Source organism: Falco biarmicus, chromosome 7, assembly GCF_023638135.1.
Source record: "Falco biarmicus isolate bFalBia1 chromosome 7, bFalBia1.pri, whole genome shotgun sequence".
Classification (NCBI taxonomy): domain Eukaryota; kingdom Metazoa; phylum Chordata; class Aves; order Falconiformes; family Falconidae; genus Falco; species Falco biarmicus.
Window position 1 is genome coordinate 16090037 of NC_079294.1, and position 13388 is coordinate 16103424.

General features: G+C 36.9%; 1 protein-coding gene across 4 annotated transcripts in view; it reads left to right on the forward strand.

The window, feature by feature from the left end:
* The window catches only part of STXBP6 (syntaxin binding protein 6), a 121998-nt gene that overhangs the window by 57354 nt on the left and 51256 nt on the right, over positions 1-13388 (forward strand). The window contains exon 2 of one of the 4 annotated variants that reach the window (XM_056347242.1): positions 4344-4421. The exons of 2 other annotated variants lie outside the window; for them this stretch is intronic. The gene's annotated coding sequence lies outside the window, so the exon portion shown is untranslated. Of the gene's footprint in view, positions 1-1345; positions 1464-4343; positions 4422-13388 lie in introns of all 4 variants that reach the window. One more of the 4 variants, XM_056347243.1, reaches the window with a different exon arrangement.

Here is a 13388-nt window from a genome sequence, read left to right on the forward strand (position 1 = left end):
AATAACCCTAAATGAACCAGAGGACTAGCCACACCACTGAACTGTTTACACTTTTCTAATTGTAATGATTTGGAAGAGTTTAGTAATATATCCAGTGGTACTTATTGTTCTGATGGTTATAAGGCTTTAATTATCTATTTCATTTTGTCATTGTTTGTAACAGTTATGACCAAGTCATAACTGACAGTGCTGCTATTGGAAGGGGTGCTTTAATGCTGTATTGTCAGTGCTTTTTTGTTAAGGAGAGTAGTTTCTCGCTAACATAGCAGTAAAAGATAGCTTGGATGTTACACCCAAACAAAAATCATATGCTGTTTATTTTAGTGATAGCACACTGTTGTTATATCGGTGGGTGAATTGGAAAGTAGATAGGGTCCTAAGGCAGTAAGGGCTATTCAGCAATTGCATTTATAAAGGAATCGGGTTCTTGTAGGAAATGTGCTTGACAATAGCTCCAAACTCTGCTATTTGCTGAAATGAATAGTCCCCTCTTTCAATCTCGTGTTTTATGCTGTTGTAATTTCAGATAAAGTCATTGGGTGAAATACTGAAACAAATGCTGTAAGATACAATTCTAGTTAAATATACTAGTTTGAAATGTATAATAAGAAACATAAATCAAGAAACTCTTTTCAAGTAGTCAGTAGGGTCTGTTTCCTTCATGCAAATGGATTGCTGTGGTTTAATCTTTGACGGTTTCATGGCTGTTTTCTCAAGCTGCAGAATTGCGGTTGGTATTACTTTTTCTTTCTTGAAATAGTTTGAACCAAACATTAAATCATCAGGAAGGCCATGCCTTGAACTGAGTTTACAAAACATAGGATTAGAAGAAACCCAATCCTTAATCTGTCTAGTCTCACCTCTCCTGTAGCATAGGTCACAGAATACTGCCCAGCAAATCGAGTTTGAATTGGTATTTAGTCAGATCAGCTCTTATCCAGTGTAATGGGGGACGGATACAGTCCAGATCACGGAAAACAAGGAATTACCTCAATAATGTACTGGGAGTTGTGTCAGGATGCAAACATCCCAAATCAAAACAAAACTAACAAAAAAACAAACAAAAGACAAACAAAACCCCGCAACACACACACAACCCCAAAAACAAAACACGAAAGACCCCAACAAACAAACAAAAACCCACAAAAATCCAAACCCCACAGATCTGAAAGGAATCTTCAAAGCAAATCTTTCAGCATAAGTCTTCACTCTTAATATTCTGGTGGCTGTTTAGGGCCATTCTCTCCCTCTGCAATGGTGCTGTGGTTTCTGCAGTTGTATACTGACCCAGGTCAGGAACTGATTCAACTGAAAAATATTTTTCTTTTCCTGTGTTCTTTTTCAGCCTGCTACTTTGCAGTTTGGTTCTTTCTGTGACTATGAAAGCCACAGCATGGGACATAATGAAAGCCAAGGCAATGGGAGGAGGTAGCTGGCAGCAGTACCTGATTTAAGCCATAGAGGTACCAAGGTTCTACCCATAAGTCTTTGCACTGCAGCTCTTGTTTGGTGCTGGTACAAATCCTGAACAAACCCATTCCATGCATTTATGCAAAGCTGTATTTGAGCTTTGTGAGGTCTTCATGAACAAGTTACACATTTATTAAAATAAAAATAAAAATATTGTGTGTAAATAATCAAAACAGGAACAGAGAGTGAAATTCACAAGGCTGAGGTATTGTGCAAGGGTTTTCCTAAGCCGTAGCTTTTAGTGTTACCTTAATGCTTATTGTTGCTTTTCTCAAAGACTACAACAGTAGTCTGCATAAACTCCCCTTGATTGATTGGTCATATATACTAGGATATGTGTCAGAAGAAGCTAAGGGGCACAGCAGACCATTCCATAAAGGAGATGTTAGCAAGCTGCTCAGCATTCTCAGCCACAGAATGGCAGCTCAAAACACAAGTGTTCCAGCTCAGTCACCCAAGCCTCTCAAATGCGGCTGGTATGTCCCATTGTAAAGATGATACCTGTCTTACAGGCATTTATCCCTACCAGATTTATGTGAATTGTGATTTAGTTCCTTGGACTATTGTTGTTTATTTGCCATTGATTGATGTCTTAGTATGTATCAACATAGTAGATGGTCTCAAATCTTCAGTTTTATATTTATTGCAGTGAATTAACTACTTTAATATTACATTTATTGAAGAACTAGCTGTATAATATCTCCATCCTCATCTTTCTCAGCAGAAATGCTGTTTCTGGTTGTCAGTATCAGGTGAGTTGAGGAGAATGTATGGCATTATTATTTTTCCTGTCACATTCTAATCCTTGTGAATAGCTCATGGTAGGCTGTAAGTAAAGAACTGCTTCCTTCATAAGCAAAAGTATAGTATCAGGTAACATTCTTTTTCCTGGGTTTTTATGTAAGCGTGATGCTAATGTGTGTATGCTCCATGGGTAGAAAAAAAAGGTGGGTAGCTTGAAGGACTGTTACTACTGCATGGATGACTTTTCTGCATGGTCTGCTTAAAATGCAATTATGTCTCTTATGTCTGGATAATTTGACAAACATAGAAGGGTGGAAAAGTTTCTGCCCTTTTTAGGGGGCAGAATGCCTAATGTGTGTGGGTGACGTAGCTATGAAACATCACTTGGTTGATGGTGCATTTCAGCTCTTTTTAAGAAAAATTGATGTGGTTCAATTATTTGCTTGAAAATAATCTGATCCTAGTTATTGTCTTACAGTCTTGCTGGTAATATTTAATACCTGTTAATCTGGGAATAGTCTGGTTTAACTCGGCACACAAAATACTGCTGAATCAGATGTCCCTTTAAAATATAATTAAAACTGAGAGGCCTGGCTATTCCCGTGGTATTGTGAAGTAATCTTTGAGCATTTGTAAACTCTTGGGATGCTTCTTTAACCAGTCTGTTATCAGTACTGTGCTTGTCGTTATGCTTTATGCTATTGAGTTTGACTAGGGAGAGTGAGCCGTTAAGATAAAACCCTTCAAATGGAATAGGGCTGCTCGGCTCCCTTCCCCTGTAATTTTAGTCCTTGCATGCTTTCAGTCTGAATGCCTTTGCTTTCCCTGGTGGTGTTATTTCTATAGCTATTCCGGATCACATTCAACTTCATTTGTTTGCAGTCTTTGCAATTATACCACATTCAGTAAATCTCTGACAAGGCTAAAATGACTTCTGAAGAGCCTTTTGAAGGCCTCATTTCCATCAGTTTCTGTCCTGACATGCTGATAGGGATACATCCCTGCACTTACAGCAGTGTCAAAAAAACTAAGTGCTTGAATACCTGTCCCTGTGCAGTATAAATTTTCTAGGGTAGTGCTCGTTGCTTTTAGTTTTAAATGGCATATTCCTTACAGCTGTGAAAGTCTGTGGAAACCTGAACTGGGGTGCAGATGTGTCTGCTTAAGGACTGTTAAACCAGCTGATGTAATAACATACTGCTTGTAGATAGCTCTCTCTAGCTGGCAGAAACTTCTTTAGGTTCATAGGTAATCTTGTGGATTTAAGATTCTAGTTCAAGAGCAAACCGTTTCACTATTCTCAGGTTTGGAAGAAGAGCAGGAGGGTTCAGTGATTGCCTCTCACCAGTGCCGTGGGAGACTTTGGCAGCAAATGTTACGAAAAGCTGTTGGCAGTAGTTAGGCAGGTCAGATGATTGCCCAGTTGTTCCTAGATATCCTGATGTCCCATTTATCATTTCGTGAACAGGGACTGAGTTTTGAAAGAGAAGTTTTTGCTTCTTGAAAAGCTGGTGACAGAAAAAGTGCCAGGCAGGGGAGAACAACAGGAATGCTGCAGTAGTTTTAATGCAAAATTGTCATATTAACTGTTTTGATTTCTCAGATGGTTGTATGAAAAAAAATGGAAGGGGGCATTAAACACCTTAAAGCAAGGGGTCCTATTTCTTGGGCTTTCATTTATATATTTCAGAGGGGAAGTAAAATAACTTTGGTTTTAGTAAAGGAGCTGGCCTAGATGCAGAATGCTGTTCAGAGAGAACATAAACTGAAATGGCAGTATCTGCAACAGGTCACTAACTAGGAATAATTACTAGATGGGGAAAGTAATGGAAATGGACATCTGTGAAACAATGAAACATTTCTTATTAAGAGAATTAGCCTGTAGGGTGGCTTTCTCCCTCTCTCAGGCCCATCCCCCTGTGTGTCCATCCCCCCCATCCTCCCGTTGCTCTGTCAAACTGCTATTTTTAATGTGTACTTATTTAATTAAGTGATTGAATACTGGTAAATTTTTAAAAGTTGTGCTCCTAGGAGATACCTGTGATGTTTTTTTCTCTTAAATTTCACTCTGAAGCAGCTTACTGAAATAGCTTTATTACCACTCCTTTCCATTTTCATTTTTTACAAAGGCTTGGAACTCTGAGATTTTCAACTGATTTTCCAGCTTAGTTTCAGTGGGAGGCAGGGTCAGACCTTCAAGAATTCTGGTAAGCTGTTGACAATATACTGTTATCGTAAATTTTTCAAAGCTGTGAAAGTGATTATGATGTAAAGCAAACCCTGCATGGTGGGTTTTTTTTGTCTTTTTTAAAATATGAAATGGAAAACTGAACTTAAATGCTCAGAGAACTTCTTTAAGTACCTAGAGTTTTGCATTTTCACTTCAAACAATTTTTATATTTCAGTTCTGTTTCCAGCTTGTAATACTGTTCTGAAATTTAAATTTATTTAATCAAAAAAGTTCTGCTATGTAAAATAAAGGTTGTTTGAATAGGGTTTGTGTTTGCAAGCACTGATCTGTAAAAATTAAAAATATTAATTTTTTTTACTGCTTCTGTGGAAAAATAGTGACATTTTTTTCTTCATGGAAATTCTTTAGCAACAATTATGTCTAACTTTTTTCATTTCAAAAGAATTTAATAAATAATATGTCTGACTTTTCTAGAAGGAAAAGGTATGGAAGCGTACCGTACTTCCTTGGTGGGTAGAGGAGGACAGAGATAGAAGCTAGCTATAGATGTAACATGTTTGACTTGCTTTGAATTACTTCTGTCTCCTCAAAATGTTTATCTGAAGGAAACAAAGCATTGAAGTGATTCATTGGTTAGAGCTTTTTTTGTACAAAAATTGACTCCTGGCGTTAGAGAACCAGCCATAAATTGTAAAGCACAATAAAAAAATGGGTCTTAGTACAGTGCAGTGAGTTCTTTCAGGCTGAGCGAGTCAAAGCAGTTACTTATTACTGAAGCAGGACACAGTTCAACACTGCATAGTTGAAATCTTCCTCAATTTATACAAACTAACAAAAAATACTAGCCTTAGGCCACATGCATAATAAGACAGTGGCTTGGAACAGTTTTCCCCTTCAAATGTCAGTCAGGGACATGGACCTCTGATACAGTTTATCTCTTGATGGCTGGGGATGGCTGGCTGTGAAATGTTGTGGAAGAGTACTGTTAAGGGAAAACAGATTGTGCCAGTTTCTTGTCACATTCTCCTTTTATCTTGAGTTAAGAAGGTTGTCATACCGTTGTTGCAGGGCTCTGATAGGAAAGAGAAGCGTTAGAAGTCTGAACTCTGCAGACAGTAGTGGCATGTAATATAAATGTGTGGTTCAGTTAAGCACTGAGAAACAGTGATATAAGGGCTGCCATCCTGAATTTCCCAGCCCCACTTCCTGAAACTGTGTGGAGCTGAGCCCAATAAAATAAATAACCTTTGATTCAAAATGAAAGAGACTTTCACTTGTTTATACTAGTGTGCTTTAGACTTCTACAGTGTTCTTTTCACTGGTCAGCATCTTGCTTTAGCCATTTTGAGTCCTTTAAGGCCTTCACGCAAAAGCAGCTGAGAAATAATTCTCATGGTATTTTGTTTGTTTTCACTGAAAGTCAACCAAGCATTTGCTAACTTTCAAAGAAACATATTTTTCAACAGGTTTGGTTTGTATTCTATAGTGAGTTTTGATTGAGTAGCTTAGGCAGTGCTTGTCTCTAAGGAAGAGTTAAGTCTGTCACTGGTTTGCCTGTACAGTGATACTGAGGAGGATCCATCTAGCCTAAATTTCTTTGATACTGGCTAATGGTGCTTGGAGAGCAAAGATAAGAGAAGGGTGAACACATGTCAGTATAGTTGCTGATATATTTTCTAGGTGCTTCCTAAATCTTAGACTTACTGAACTTGATGTTGGAACTTTATACTTAATCTTTTTTATGATCCTTTTTTGGAAGCTTGTCTAAGCAATGTTTAAACTCATCTTGGTTTTCTCGTGTTTTATAATAATAGATGTTTTCATTTTGAGTTTTATGTGTTTCCTTTTTTGATTGACTTAATTTGATGCCTTGAAGAAATTGTGAGAAAAACTGAATCGTTATTCCCTATAATCATGTTCATGCCATCCTTGAAGTTCCTGAAGACGACTCCTCTGCCTTTGCATTTCCTAACATTTAGCTCTCTTTTTCTAGATTACAAATGATACTTTTATTTTCTTACTGCAAAATTTCCCTGCTCAATCTTTGATTATTCTTCTTACGTTACTATGGGTTGTTTCTAGGCTTACTTTATCTTGTAAGAGATGGAAGTACACCTACAGTATGGTACTACTGAGCACATACGTGGGCATCATAATTACGTTGTAAATATCTTAAGTAAAATAAGTTATATAATATGGAATATAGAAATGCATTATAATAAAGTATGTGTAATTAGGAAAATAGTATTACTCTTGTGAGTTGGAATTTAACCATGTTGTAATAAAGAACTATTTAAGGTAAAGTCTTTGTCAGATGATGGTTATTTAATCTTTTCTCCATTTTGTATTTCTTTCCCTTTTACTAGCAGATAATATATTTTGTTAAAATGGTCAGTGATTCCTTTTAAAATTAATGATAGCAGTCTTTACAAACCTTTTATTTCATTTAGTGGGCTTAGTATTTCTGGCTTTGCTTCTAAAAAACTTTTTGAGTGAAGTTACACTAATTCATTGATGTGGTACTAATAATGCCTTGTCCAGAAAAGATGCACTGGTATAGCTGGCTTCCAAGCTTGAAAAAGCACTCTTGAGTCTGTAAAATTGTCTCTGCATGATAAAAAGCTATTATACAAGAGTATTAGCCAAAACAAAGGTGGTGTGTTTTTTTAATCTAGATGAGAGTGGTCTTAATACAGTTGCACAGAGAAAAGAAGCCTCCAGTTGAGTTTGAGAAGGCCTAATAAATTCTTTAACCATAGTGGGAGAAAAGTACAAATATTTTTTTTAATTGTCTATATTCCGTAAGAACTTAAAATTGTTATACTGAGAATATAGGAGATGATGTGTTTCAAGAAGATATAAGATGCATTTATTTAGAAAACATGTATCCTGGCTAAAAATGAAAACAAAACAAACAAAAAAAACCCACAAAAACAAAAATCCCACAAGAAACCAACCAACCAAAACTCCCATCTAAATAGAAATAGTTGCGGTAAGGGGGAGAATAGTCTAAAATCTACTGATTAGAAAAAGCCATTCTGTGGTTTTCATATGAAGTAGCTATTCTCTGAAATAAATCCTGGTTCAATTCTCTAAGTGGTATTTTAAGCATTAAAAAACCCCTACAAATAGATTCTTAGAGAAAATGTTTTGTGCTTGGAATGCTTACATTTATTTCCTAAGTGTCTTGGTACAGTGTTCTCCAGGTTTGTTGGGTTTTGGTGTTTGTGGTTTTTTGGGTGGTTTTTTTTTTTTTTTTAGAATATGAGAATTCTTAATAAATAAAGGAAACCACCAGCTGGAGCTGCTAGTGATACTGAAGCTTCTTTTCTTCTTGCTTTGGCAGAACTTTGTCCTCTTGCTCATCAAACCTGTAAAACATCTGATCTTAAGTCCTTAATCTAGACTGTCATCAAAGGATTTGTATTGATTTGCATCAGCTGATGAGTGGACTTTAAAGTCCATGTGTTTAAATTGAGGTTGGACTGGGTTTTATACCCCCCTGACAGCCTGTTGACCAACTGGGCAGAGTTCATAATATAGCACAGTTCATGGAGAGGGGCTTCATGTCTTTTTGTCTTCACTAAGTGATAAAGTTCTCAGTAAAATTGGGTATCTTTTGGTAAAGTCACTTTTGCTTTTAATAGATGGATAGTGATATACCAAAAACTTATAATTTCTCAGTATTTTGATTTTATTTAATAAATACGTAGTGTTACTAATAGGAGGTGAAGGAAGTAGTGACAATTTACTTTGATGCTGTTGAAAAGGGTATTTGTAGGCTGTTGGAAGAGTAAAAAAAAACTGAGAGAGTAATTATACATTCGTACCCTTGCAAGTATGTCTCAAATACAGAGATTTGCAACAGAGAAGCATAGCATGTGGTAAAATCTGTAAGTATCTTCTAAAATATATTCTTAATTTATGTAGCATAAACAGAAATACTTCAGGGACTATCTTAGTGAGGTGTGATCAGTGTTCAGAATTTACTGTTCTGCATTGCCAAAGCTGAGTGCAAGTACATACATGTGGTGCAGTGATACTGATTTGCTTTGTGAATGCATCATTCGGGACACAGTCCCACTTTTTTGATTTGTCTACAGCTATTAATAATTTAAGAAATGCAACTGCAAATTTCTTACTTTTATAAAATAATTTTATATTGGACTCTATTTTAAAAAGGCAAACTCCTCTTTTGAGGAGAACAAGGCTAATTTTGGTGTCTCTAGCTACTGCTGTAAGAGTTTAATATATTAAAAAGACTTTCAGCAAGCTTTGAAAGAATTTTGCTTCGCATAGGCTTTAGGAAACTGAAAAAAGCTGTGGAGTTTTTACTGCCATTACTGTAGTTAAAGTTCAAGGCCATTCTGTGAATTTTATTGTGAAATAACAAATTTCAGTGTAATTTCAAGCCATTTAGAAACACATTTATAATTTAAACTATGCAATTTACAGTAAGGACAGCAGATATATTTTTCTTTACTGCACCATTTAACTGGTTTTATCAATGAGTATTTATAGATGACTCTTACCAGGGTAATTACAGGATAGCCTTCATAGACTAGACAGCAGACAAGCCAATGCTCATGGTGATTTTAAGCTCTAAACTACACAGTGGGAATAAGCTATTAACAGCAAATTTACAAGCAATGAGGCTTAGAATAATAGAATATATTAATACAGTGTATCAGCAGGAAAATCAAGAAAATCTTCCACTCTACATCCAATATCAGATTAGACATAGGAGCTTTCCTTTCAGGATGTGAATTTTCTGGTTTAGGGGTATGTAAAGCAGAGAATAAGAAAGAAACTCCAATAAGTTATAACCAAGCCAAAAAAATGCAAATAAAGGCAAATAAAAATAAGAAAATAAATGTGCTTACATAGGAATAAGTTCTGTAGAATAGGGATTGGCTATATGTTGACATTCCAGTTGTTAGTCCTGGTGTTCAGAGAGTCGGTTCTTCTGCTTCTTGATATTAATTTAAATACAAATTCAAATTTAAAGAAAAAAAATTAAAAAGTGGAGGAATAGGTAATTTGGTAGAAATATTGTGGGTTTTTTTTCTTCTACTTCATCCCCTCACTTTAAAGTGCTTGCAGTTTTTGCAGAGTAGTCAGCACACTAAAAATGACTGCAACAAACGTTAAGAATATAGAATTTGATCAGAAAAAAATGCTGACACCAAGTAAGAGAGCAGTTAAGTTGGATAATACATACCTATTACTCAGAAATAATTCTGATTTCTGGGTATATTTAGAGTCCATCCAAGCTTTCACTATAAGCTTATGTAAACATTACTTAAATTGAAATTTGCAAATGAAATTTCATTTGCAAATCTGCGCGGTGCTAGGCCCTTAGATGCTATGTTTGGCATTATATAATTGATCAGATTTTAAGTGCTAGGCTCTGAGCCTTCAATAATTAAGTAATGCTAAAGTAGAATATTGGTAATAGTAACAATTATGTATTATATAAAACTGACATCAAAAGATAGAAGATCTATAGCTCAGTGTTTTGCACTATAACAGTAAATCAATGTATTGATGCTTGTAATGGCATTCATAAATCCTGAAGTAAATCTAGTATCACTCAGTTACCGTATGGGAATGTAGCCATGTAGAAGTCGTGTAGAAGATGCACAGCTTTCAATGCTCTGGCTTTCTGTCCTTGCAGGCAGAGAGGGTAATTTGGATTGGAGAGATGGACTGCGAGGTGAGGGGAAGAGCTGGGAGGACTGTAGGGCTCAGAGGTGTGGTTCTGTGTCTTCTCAGTAGTTCTAACTGGCCAGCTACTGGTGGCATGGTGCAGAGGCTGATCCTGGAGCCAATCCTCGTTCGTGTCCTTGTCTATGACCAGGACAACAGGATGGGCTGTGCTTCCCTCTGGTTTGTGAGTGATACCAGTTTGAAGGGGAGTAATTGATATGCAAGGGAGGTGGGGAGGACTTTTTAGTAAGCTGACTCCTAAGTGGGGGAATGGGGCAACAAGAACTTCATGATGTTCAACTAAGACAAATATGAAATCCTGCACCTGGGCTGGAATAATCCACTGCTGGGGCTGGGAGCTCGCTGCTTGAGTCGGGAGCAGCCTGATGGGAAACACACAGGCTGAACAGGGCTCAGTGGACAGCCCATGCAGCCGTGAAGATGGACTGCATGTTGAGCTCCATTAGCAGGAGCATAGCCTGCAGATCAGCAGAAGTGATTATTCTCCTCTGCTGGGCATATGGGACTGCATCTGGAAACCTGTTTTCAGCACCTTAGTGTAAGGCACATACTGTTAAACTTCAGAGTCTAGCACAAGTCAGCTAAGGTATTTAGGAAACGGTAGCATATGACAGGAGGAGAGACTGAGGATGCTGGTTTTATTTAGAAAAGATAAAAGAGAAGACAGGGCTGAGAGGGATAATTGCAGCCTTCCACCCTAAATGTTCTACGGGTCTAGAGAAGGTAGAACTAGGTTCTTCTTAGATGTGTGCAGTAGAAAACTGGGTGGCAAAGGCAGCAAGTCACAATCAGGCAAATCCCATTCAGTTGAAAGGGAAAAAGAGGAAATAAAAAATAAAAAATCACTATGGTAAAGCAAAGTTATGCACTTAGTTTTACTATGTTTTGCAGTTAAGCAACCTCACTGAACATCAGTGTTTGAGCAGGGGTTTGACTAGATGACCTTCAGAGGTCTGTTTTAATTCTGTGATTCTGAATTGTATAAATGAGTATGTGGCAGTGGAGGAACTTCAGGGTGTTTAGATGAAGTAATTCCAGCATGTTATGAAATAAATGTTTTGGGAATCTCAGTACTGTGTACAACAGGATCTTTAAAGCTTTGTAATGGAATTGGGACAAGCAAAAGAACTTCCTTGGAGGAAAAAGAAAATACTAAGTTAGGTTAAATCTTTAAGTGTACTGGGTGTTTCCTAAGGCTGTCACAGGTATCAGATTTTTTTATTTTTTTTTTTCCCCTGAAGATTTGGATTTGGAAGTACCTGTTAGTCCTGAATTAACTTTGCTTTTAATGGGAAGTACATTACATAAGAACTAGTATGCTAGTAAATGCAATACGTTTAGAGAAAGAGGGGAAGCTGCTATCAAGATTAAACTAAACTGATTTTAGCCTTGCTTCTGCTAAGTATTACCAAAAGTATCAGTGCTTGATCATAAGTTTTTGATTATATTTTCCAAAATTAAGTGAAGTGTGGTGAGATTGTAACAGTGTCATGCTGTGAGGGAAATTGTGTTTGATTTTTAACTTCCCAGATAAATCTCCCTCATTGAGGAAATTCCACAGTAGAGTCTTACTTATTAAAGTTGATATTTGAATTTTTCTTTGCTTTTCAATTATGGCTGTTATGTATTTGTTCTGTAACTGTCAGTTGGACGTGGCTTTATTTGGTGTGTTACTGTACCTCAGTATAGAGTGGATGGACCTAATGTTTTGCTTTAGGTTAAGTGTTGGAATAGATGTATGGGAGTACACACAAATTACACATTTTCTCATGACTTCTGCAGCAAGCATGCTGAGCTTTCTTGCTACGTTACTGTAGATACAAGAAGCAAGTAGTATCATTTAGGGATTCCATTTTAAAGAAGTCAGAATAACTGTTTTCATCTGGTCTTGTCTCATTCTTCTAGTGTCTGACTGTAAGAAACCAAATGCATGTTTCTGGAGAGTTTCTTGTAAAACACGTACCGTGCTCTAAGTTATCCACACTTTTATCCACTCCAGTGCTCTGCAAAGGACTGAAGAAATCAGTCATGAGATGAGAAATCTGCACTGTCAGTTTTAGTTTGCAGGTTGTGCATCTCTTTAGAGGTGGTTGTGTTTAGAGATTGTAACTCCAAATACATACTTTTAGAAAACTTGCTGGAATTCGCATGTTTTTCACATCTTAATTCTTGCCAGATGCCAAATTTGCGTGATCGTATGCTGGTCTGTGCCTGATGTCATACCAAGGAGAAGCTAAAAATCAGCCAGAAGAATTAAGTACGAGGAGATGTAATGAGCAAATCAGCCATTTTAAAATAAAACCCTCTTATTGCATTGTGCAGTGAATACATAGTGGCAACAGTAGGAACAAATCTACGGGGTGTTACCGTGGTGCTTGTAGTATCAGTTCTCTTTAAGTTCAGACACTGTTGTTGTATAAGGAGACATGCAGTGAAATGCAGATTGGGATGGTGGTGGAGATTTTTCTTAGCTCCCCCTCCTCCCCATTTTAAAGTGGTCTTCCTGTATTTCTCCTGGGTTTGGGAATTATTTGTTCTCCAGAAACTATTGTGGATTAAGGGCTTTTTTGCACTGTGTAGCATTATAGCTTTCCCTCTCCTTATATGTGACTGTTTGTGGGAATAATTTTTGTTTAATTTGGTAGCAGTACTAGTAATACCTTCTGTATGACCACCCACCAGGACAGCAGGTAGCTCCACTTCATTATAGCTCTTGCACCACGAGTCACAGCATGACTGTAAGCTAAGGGGGCACACCTGCTGGCGACGGTTCAAACTACTGAGTGTCCTAGTTGTAGAACTTTCACTAGATAGTGGAAGTACTTTAAATATTTAAGATTCTTGATTTGTGATCTGTACTTTCTTTGCGTGTTGTGCCTGTTCTTTATGTTTAGGTTTTTGATGGAGAGGGTTTTTTTGTGTGGTTTTTGTTTGGGTTTTTTTGCGGGGGGTGTTCTCTTTCAAGGTCTTTCAAACTGTTGCATTTATCTGCTTCAAAATATCTGTAGCTTTACTCTTTCAAGGTAGAAGAAATCTGAGAGAGAATTTTTTTTTCCTTACAACTGATTTTAATTTGGCAATAATTGTAACTGTTACTCATGCACACAAATTGCAAAAGAAAATAATTGGCTTTCCCTGTAGTGTACTGTGTTGAGGAACACTGTGGATAATGCTTTAAAGAAAATACTCTTTCCTCTGTGTGTGTTTCCTTTACCTTATCCTTTGTGTACTGTTAATTAATTTATATTTTTCA